Below are 10,000 nucleotides of genomic sequence, written 5' to 3'. Positions count from 1 at the left end.
ATGAGTTAATTAGGCTCATCTCTGGCACCCTCTTGCCAAAGCCTGTGCCCAGAGGGGCAGCTGCAGTATTCTGCAGTATGATTGGGGACTCTATTTTTAGCGGAACAACAGAGAAGATGAGAGGCAGAGAAGGGGGAGAGACAGCTGAAGGTCATTTGGAACGTTCCATACGTCGCACATTGACTGTCATGACTGACTGTGTCATATAGTACAGTATATCAATGCAAATAAATATGGCACAAATGCATAAAATAGTTTGTTTATTGGTACTTAGGTCGCAGATTACTATGAAAACCTGCAAATCCGTCGATCCATCAGTCAGTCACGCCACCATATATGGCCGTCAGTCCATCACACCTCGTGACACGCTCCATATATGGCCGTCTCCATGAAGATCACGACACATGAGCTCATCAAACCCTGGATAGCCATACATGGAAAAGGTAGGTATCAGTCAAAATTGAGACATCGAAGAGGAAGGACATATGGAATGTCAGAACAGGTCAGCTCCATATATGGAGATATACAGGTTTGAGGTTTGAGGTCAGATGTAGAGTTGCTGGCCAATATTGATGACATCAGAGATCTCCATATATGGGCTTAATATTGATGACATCAGGGATCTCCAGCCCTGATGTCATGTGTCATGTCATGATGCCATGTGATGTCACGAGGCATGACCATATATGGTCATGGGGTGACTAACTAACTAACTAACTGACGGGAAATGTACGTTTTTATAGTAAATGCGACCTGCGGTCACAACAACCTGCCGTCACAATTAAACGTCAAACTCGCCAACGTTGCAGCTGTACGAAAAGCATGGATTGTCAACTTTCTATCTGCAAAGTGTTTGTTTCATAAAGATCCACGGTAGATAGAATATGTTATGAGCTACTTCCTGCTCGTTGGATATCACTCAACGGCCCTGCTTACCACCTGTTTTGAATTTGCACATAATGCAGGCGGCAGCAGGAGGTTGCTTTACTGATAGTGAAAACGAGCGCTTCCAAACTGCGTCTAGTCACCAGCTTGCTGGCAAGATGGCCGTGGTCTGCATACAGTTGGAGGCCATCGATATTGTCCTTTTCTTTTTGCTGAGGTTTGCGTGATCTGCGCAAAAGGACAGTTAACCCATTTTGGGCGGGAACCCCTTTTGGTGTTTTAAACATTATGTTATAATTTAGCTATTGAAAAATAGCAGATCTACAAGCTCATAGCGCGCCACCGAACGCTTGTAGGTCTGCTATTTTTGAAAAATCGTGAAAATATTTATTTCAGAAAACTGGAGGATTTAGAAGGATTTTTTTAAATTTTGAGGTCAGGCCTAAATGGGTCAAATGATAAGGGACAATATCGGTGGCACCCAACTGTATGGTCAATGACACATTGGTTAGCATCCAAGAAGGAAACTACTGTATAGGAGAGGTGCATTTTATAATGGATGGTGTTTTCTTTTACAAATGCATCACATATGGAATGTAAGTTATTTGATTTGATGACCCAGAGTATAAGAAAATAGTGGATGAGAAAGGTTATATATATTGTAGAATGAAACAGCTTTGTTACAAAATGAGAGCTGCACATTTTGAGAGCTCTAAATAAAACAACAAAAAATGCATTTGTCAGGGTTTCTTCCGATAGTTACAGTGAGAGATGAGACAGGAAACAAGGAGTGAGACATGGAGAAGGACATGCCACAAAGAGCCTATTAGTTCGGACAAAACCCCAGGCCAGGTGCACAAGGACTGAGCCTTAATGGAGAACTTGAGAAGGCGAGTTGTCAGTTGAAAATGAACCTCTTCTATTTAAATCTGAGTTCACGCATAGAATCTGTAAAAATGAATGTATTACCAAGGCTTTTATATTGGTTTTTGTCAGTCCCTATCTCAAAGCCAGAACAGTTCTTCTCTGACTGGGATAAAGTTATATCCAGATTTATTTGGGCAGGGAAAAAACCTAGAGTGAGGCTCAAGACATTACAACTACCAAAGGAAAGAGGGGGATTGGCCCTTCCATGTTTGAGAGATTATTATAGAGCAGCTCAAATCCGACCATTGATTGGATGGTGTAAACCAAGTTACAAATCAAGATGGAAAGATATTCAATCTTCAATGGGAAGGGGTCTACCTATTAACATGTTGGTGGGAGACCCATCCTTGGTCAAACACTTGTCGGATCCTCAGAATGTGATGATAACAGGTTCATTGAAGGTGTGGTGTGAAATAATTAGGAGATATAAACTGAAGGACAAAATTGGAATTCTCAAATGGTTTGCATATGATCCAGACTTCAGACCTAGTACACATGACATTAGGTTTAGAGGTTGGATTGGGAATGGCCTCTCTGCATATTGTACTCTTTTAAAACAGGGTAATGTGATGAGCTTCCAGGACCTGAAAGACAAATTTAATTTACAGAATCGGGACCTTTTTAGGTACCTACAAATCAGAGACTTTATAAATAGAAAGCTATTAAGAAGAGAAGATGCAACAGGAGTAGAGATCATTAAGATTTTCCAAAATGCGTATGCAGACTCTACTTATCAAAAGATAGTTTCAAATGTATATGTAGTGCTTCAAAACATGAAAGGAGATAATACTCTGAATATTAAAGCAAGATGGGAAGCAGAGGGCAACCTTACTATATCAGCAGAAGAATGGGAAAGAATATGTAAACATCAGTGGAAAATGAGTAGTTCCCCCACATGGAGAGAATTCAGCTGGAAAAATGTGAGTCGTTTCTTTTGCACTCCAGCCCAGAAAAGACATTACACGTATCAGTCGGACTGTTGGAGACTCTGTGGGGAAACATTGGCGAATCATTTTCATGTTTTCTGGAGTTGCCCTTCTGTTGTTCCATTTTGGAGAAGTGTCCACAGTGTCCTGGAAGCAGTTTTTGGTGTTGACATTCCTTTTGATTTTATAACCATGTATCTTGCAAATCTGGAAGGACTTCAATTTGTAAAGCAGGATCAGTATCTACTGAGGGTATTGCTGGTGGCATCCAAAAAAGCCTTAACAAAAAAGTGGCTTACAAATGTAATACCACAATTGTCAGTCGTTTCGTTTTCATGTATGTTTGATTAAAATTCAATAAAACGTAAATTGAAAAAAAAAGAAAATGAACCTCAGTACACACTACACAGTCAGTACACAGCTGCCGATCGTCGCTTTACTTTCATATTTTGTGTTTGTTTACAACATTCTCCATCATTAAATCTTCTGCACTATTTATGTACTGTATTTCTGTAATGTATTCCTTCACATATCTCAAAAACTGTTCATCCAAACCAAGTCAACCCAAGGGACCAAGGACCCAAGGGATTGAAGTGTGTGAAGTGGAACGGATGAGTGTTTCTCTGGAACCGGCACGCCGTGTATCTCGCAAACTGCTCATTGAATCGACTACACACTTGGTGGGTGTAGTACTAGAGGACCCACGGAAGTGTTGAGTTTGAGTTTGTAATGATCACAGGGGGGGGCTTGAGGCATTGTCTTTTTGGTAGTCCAATTTTGCACAAAATCAACAAATTGTGAGATTGTAGATCCGTTACTTTTGCTATGGTGTGCATTTGGGCATGCATGAACGTGCAGGGTGTCTCAGCTTTTGTCCGATTTACGAAGGGGTGGCTCCAAGAAAATAACGTGCGGGAAACACTGCTGTGAAATTGGACCACTCTTTTTTGCTCTCCTATTTTCTCCATGGGTGGCATGGTTCATTCTTCCTCCCTAGAATACATTGAGCAGAGGGAATGGGAAGGGAATACACATGGCTGTACAGATGGAGCAACTACAATGTTCTAGATAGAATACCAGTTGACTGTCACAGCAGGACAGGCAACGTCAGGATCTTAGTCAAACACTGGAACTGCATGTCAACACTCAACATGATGTAGTCCATTATGGTCTCCCTTCAAGTTGTATGATAAACAGGGTGATGCTTGTGAAATCCTCAGTGCCATTGTTAATTTGTTTGCCAGCCCCGTCACCAGGCCCAAATTCACTGAACGCAGGATTTATTTCATCCCCAAGTCATGTTCGTTTTGTCCGGCCGCCACTGTTTAATGCATTAACTGCATGAATAAGAGGACAGCTTTGGTAGGATTCAACAATGACACAACACACAGTTACAAAACGACGTATGCGACATGCATGCGTCAGACTTCAAGCTGACCAGGGTCACTTGGGATGATAAACCAACCACCAACTGTACTGTAGCAAACAGGTCCATGAGGCGAACATGTCTAATTACGTACATAGAGCGCCAGGAGCAGAGCAGACAGGGGCGTGAGGGAGAACCCAGCAGGAGTTCATTTCCCTTTCTCCCACTAATAAACAAAGCAATCACTGACAGTCGGAGACACAATTATGAAGTAATTACGCAAAATAACAGGTTTTTCCTCTCCACCTTTCACGGCTGTTTCACATGGGTGACCCCACAGATTTACAACATCCCCTCATTAGCCCCCCTCCCCAAAATGTCCATCCCAAGCCACTTGAGTTTAGCCTCACTGCCTACGAATATGCCTACGCACACACGCGCTTACGCTTACACAACATGTATTGTAAGTTTATATTTATTACATGTACTGTACACACAAATGAAAAATGCAAATTACTTTTTTGTGTCAGATTGTACATGCATGTACTCACACGCGAGCGAGCACACACACACACACACACACACACACACACACACACACACACACACACACACACACACACACACACACACACACACACACACACACACACACACACACACACACACACACACACACACACACACACACACACACACACACACACACACACACAATTATGCTCTCTCTGGCCTCCCCCAGCTCTTCTTAATTAGCAGCCAAACCGTCTCATGGCAACAAGCTCGTCAATCTCCCTCTACGTAACAGAGCACTAATTAACAGATTTAAATGGGACTGTGTAGTGGCATGACACACAACACAGATCCTAGCCCCTGCTGTCGCTCTCTCTCTCTCTCTCTCTCTCTCTCTCTCTCTCTCTCTCTCTCTCTCTCTCTCTCTCTCTCTCTCTCTCTCTCTCTCTCTCTCTCTCTCTCTCTCTCTCTCTCAGCGGTGGAAAAAGTACTCGCATTTTTTAGTAAACGTAATACTGCAATGTAGAAATAAGTAAAAGTCCAGAATTCAAAATATACTCGAGTAAAAGTACAAAGGTGCATTGAGTACATTTGTACTCAATGTACAAATGTACTTGGAGTACCGAAAGTAGAAGGTACTCATTATACAAGTTTTCAAATGTATAAATGTATAAAAAAAAATCTGAAGTTGGTAATTTATGTTTCGCAATAATATTCAAAATGTACAAAGTAACTAGTAACTTAAGCTGTCAAATAATTTGTAGTGGAATAAAAGTATTTATTTAGTATTATTTGAATAAAAAAAAAAATAGAAAGAAAGAAAAAAATAGAAATTGTACTAAGTACAGTACTTGAGTAAATGTACTTAATTACTGTACACCACTGCTGTTCTATCTCTCTCCATCCATCCCCCGGCCACCCTCGCTGACCCGGCTGATTAGTTGCTATATGGTCGGCCCAGACGGCCTCCTCCTCGTCCATGCCAACTGGCGAGCTGCCGCGCCCCGTGCCCCACATGGCTGTCTGGCACCGGCACGTTTCACACTACACGGCCATTATAATCGGGGGCAGGTCTACAGGGAGTGGTCTGTATGTTAAACATGCAAATGAGAGCGGTGTGGAATGTGTCACGGAGCGAGGGTGCATGTGCGCCGAGACGCGAAACATCTGACTGCAGTAAATTGTATGCAAAAAAGAAATCCAACAGCGCGCCGTGAGGAATGAGAAAGATATCTCTGATGGATTTATAAAGAGAGGCACGACGTGACAAGACAACATCTGTCAGTCAAATTACATTTCCCAGCATGGCCTAGGTACTAGTTCTTTCTTCTATCTTGGGGGTGTACAATATATATTACAATTATTTTATATATATACACACATGTATATATATATATATATATTTATTTTTTGCGGGGGGCCTTTTTTGCTATCATTGATAGATCACAATAGGTAGACAGGAAACAGGGAGAGAGATGAGGGGAAGACACAGCAAAGTCGGGTTCGGGACTCGAACACGCGACACACTGTCATGCTGGATTATCAGCCAAGGTGCCTGGATCGCTAAGCCGGCCCACGCCGGGTGTACAATATTTTGTAGGGCCGCTAGCCCCTCCTATATACAGCTTTTGGTGTCTGTCCACAGACTTTGACCTAAACAAACATTAAATTCCCTTTGACAATGAATGGAGAATGTCATAGTGTCTGAGCAAATAGATTTTACGTGAAGAATCTGTACTAACATCAAAGGCCCATACACAGACCTTGAATACTTAGACTAGAAAATACTCAGGCAAAAATACGGAGCATGAAGTCAACAGCAGAGACAGGCAGATGAAGGTTCCGGAGTTCCATTTTATTTTCAGAGAGTACAAGACATCATTCACAGCCATGGGCCTGGCCCACCCGCCTCACGGCGTGTGAGCCACTGAACTAACTGTTACAAACATTTGCAGGAGACTTTATAAAACTGAAAGACAGACAACAAAGGGGAATGCAAAGGTGGTCTCAGGTTACCCTACCCCCCTATACCAAATGGTCATGTCTAAATAAGGTAGTGGTCACCAGGAAGCAAGCACAGAACAGTAGGGGTCCTACAGGCCTGGCCGTTTACTATCAGCAAGCCAGATCTTTAGGGTCCCTCCTGCAGCTGCCCATGCATTCCTGTCTAAACATGTCATGTCACTCTCTCAATGAGAGACAAAGATCCAGGTTTACACTTTAGCTAAAACATAGTTGTTTAGGCTATATTACTGTGAATTGTGTTTTCCAGATACATCAGACCTCCCTTTGAGGCAACCATGCCTCATAAAAACGAATATGGAAACACAATTGACCCTCGTCCTCCCTTTGGCACTGACTGGAACATAAAAAATATGACACAAAGAAATCAACAATTACAGTAGAATTCAAAAATGGTTTGCAGACTTCTAGGCATTCAAATCACATAACTCGTTACCAGTGTTCTCATTCCATTACAGTATTATCATCGGTGTGCTTATAGAACTCCCTTCTGTGTTCAATTTAATTTCAGGCTAAAACATTACATAGGAAATACAATGAATAAAAATAAGTAAGTAAGTAAATAGTAAAAAATACATTCCAGCCCGAAAACCACAGTAAGAATCTCTCTTACACACTAACAACTTCTCTGTACTGTAATCAACACTTTTAACCTTTACATAACTCAAAACATGATCATTGACATAAATGATAACCCGTAAACATATATCTGACATTTAAACACAATACACCGTCGCTGTATCCAACCCCTTTTGCTTCACTCCAAAGCACCCAATTATTGAATACAAAGTGTGTTACAGTTCTTCAAACTTTACATCTGATGCTCTTAGCATCAGTTAATGTTAAGGATAAATTTTACCATAGTCATTCATAAAATGATTCATTTTTGTTTAGTTAACTCATCTTTTTAGGACATGCAGAAATCATCTATAATTATTTCAACACTCTAGATTCCCCAAGGCTCGTACAAATAACAGCACTGTTACCACCGGCGACCATAAACCCTAACTAAGTTTTTCCAGATCCCGTGCATGCTACTATTATTCACTTACGTTAAAATCCTAGAGTAATTTATATAACTTTAGAGTTTTCCCCACATGTCATAGCAGAAATACTTTCGTTGACTTTTCCCATTCACAAATTTATTCGAACAAAAATAAGAACGTTATGCACAATTAGGATGATTAATACTTATGCGTACGACAGGAGCGCTGTCTTTCGCCTGACAAAGAGACATCTAACTAATTTTACTCCGGTAAATATTTCGATTCAGATCCAAATCTCCCTTAGGCATATCATCCCCATTAAGCCAACTTCTCTAATTAAATACCTGACACATAAAATCAACATATATGCCCATTATATGTTGAACTAGACAAACGTAGACATACATTTGGAATCAAATGGAACGATATCCATCTGATATAATAAAATCTTCTGTAACGTTTCTTCTCCTTTTGTCTCACCTTCGTCATCAGTCAGCGCACACGGGCCAAACGAGGTTTGTGATGCAGTACACTTATGCACCGCATGGCGTAGGCCGCTCTGTTGTCGAGAGTTGCCCTTTGTCCGAAAACTTTCATTCTGATCTGAATTCACTTTCATCACCTCCTCCCTTTCAGTCATGATAATACAACATGACTAAAAAACGAGAAAGTGAATCAGTGTCATCACAGGAGCCCGCAGGCCTCTGCAAGGCAGAAACTTGCGATTCGCCGCGTTGCGAGCTTGTAGATCAGCTCCGTCGAGCCGCTGAATGGAACGAAGCCACGACGCCTCGCCGCCGGCGCCTGTCGAGTCGAGACGCGCCGTGAAGAGTCAATGAAGTGGCCATCGCCTCCCTTGGACCGCTGACCGCCGATGAACGCCCTCGGGCCGGGGCACGCTGTGCTCCGTAGCACCACTCACCCCGCCGTCCAGCCGCTGTCCATCGCCCTCTGGTCACGATCGCCGAGAGCATCAAGCCGTCGCCCATCGCCGCTCCTCGGTGCAGGCCGCCTCCGTCGTGGTGGTGACGAATGAAATCCCCCCCACCGCGCCGGGCAGGCCGTCGCCATTGTCTCGCTGGTTCGACTGCAGTGCGCATAGCGCCGTCGTCGTCGCCGTTCCCCTCCGTCCAAAAAAAAATCGCCGACCGAAACATCTATTAGACTGAATTGTCAATTGTCCACCGGTTCTCTCGCCTGACGCAAAAATGCATCAACACGACCGAGCTCGGCACCACTTTGAAGAATCTGTACTAACATCAAAGGCCCATACACAGACCTTGAATACTTAGACTAGAAAATACTCAGGCAAAAATACGGAGCATGAAGTCAACAGCAGAGACAGGCAGATGAAGGTTCCGGAGTTCCATTTTATTTTCAGAGAGTACAAGACATCATTCACAGCCATGGGCCTGGCCCACCCGCCTCACGGCGTGTGAGCCACTGAACTAACTGTTACAAACATTTGCAGTAGACTTTATAAAACTGAAAGACAGACAACAAAGGGGAATGCAAAGGTGGTCTCAGGTTACCCTACCCCCCTATACCAAATGGTCATGTCTAAATAAGGTAGTGGTCACCAGGAAGCAAGCACAGAACAGTAGGGGTCCTACAGGCCTGGCCGTTTACTATCAGCAAGCCAGATCTTTAGGGTCCCTCCTGCAGCTGCCCATGCATTCCTGTCTAAACATGTCATGTCACTCTCTCAATGAGAGACAAAGATCCAGGTTTACACTTTAGCTAAAACATAGTTGTTTAGGCTATATTACTGTGAATTGTGTTTTCCAGATACATCAACGTCATGATGATGTACGATGATAAGAGCGCCCCTCACTTCACAGGGATTGCATGCATTTATTAAAACTAAAAATATAATGATACCCTTTGCTATAGCTGTAGATTTCTACTGGAATAATGCCATGAATAAAAACACCTCCAACATGTCCTTTATTAGATGTGACCACAGTGGCCCCTTCTCCTGTATTAAACAAATCTGACCATAAAAGCTGCATGTGCTGCGACAGAGGAGTATAACAAGTAGACAAATGACCACATTCTCTCCCCCCGCCCGTCTCAGTAATGCCACACTCAGTCCCACCAGAGATGGACTTAGAAGCATTAGGAGGATAAATGATGTCCAATTAATCCGAGATGGGGGTTGTTGATTCTCCACAGTTCTCCTCAGCAGCGGCCAGACGAGGGTAGCCTGTAGAGCATTATGGGAGGTCCGCGGTTAGGGCTAGCGTATATATAGGAGCTGCTGCCCTGAGGGCCCCGCGGCCCCCTCTCCTATACCACTCAATTATCCCAGAGAATGATAAAGTGGCCTGCCCCGTACTACTGGCTGCAGAGCCAGGGAGCCGAGGAGGACCCGG

The 10,000-nt window shown here is 43.0% G+C and overlaps 1 long non-coding RNA gene across 1 annotated transcript in view; it reads right to left on the bottom strand.

Moving 5' to 3' along the window:
• Window positions 1-298: 298 nt before the first annotated feature.
• LOC306921056 overlaps window positions 299-10,000 on the bottom strand; it is a 64,102-nt gene continuing 54,400 nt past the window's right edge. The window contains exon 3 of the long non-coding RNA XR_013789733.1: window positions 299-420. This is a non-coding gene — a long non-coding RNA (uncharacterized lncRNA). The remainder of the gene's footprint in view (window positions 421-10,000) is intronic.

This window comes from Electrona antarctica (genome assembly GCF_951216825.1).
Source record: "Electrona antarctica genome assembly, chromosome: 4".
NCBI classification, from domain to species: Eukaryota; Metazoa; Chordata; class Actinopteri; order Myctophiformes; family Myctophidae; genus Electrona; species Electrona antarctica.
Note: the sequence above shows the minus strand (reverse complement) of the source record. Positions and strands in the feature narration are given on the sequence as shown.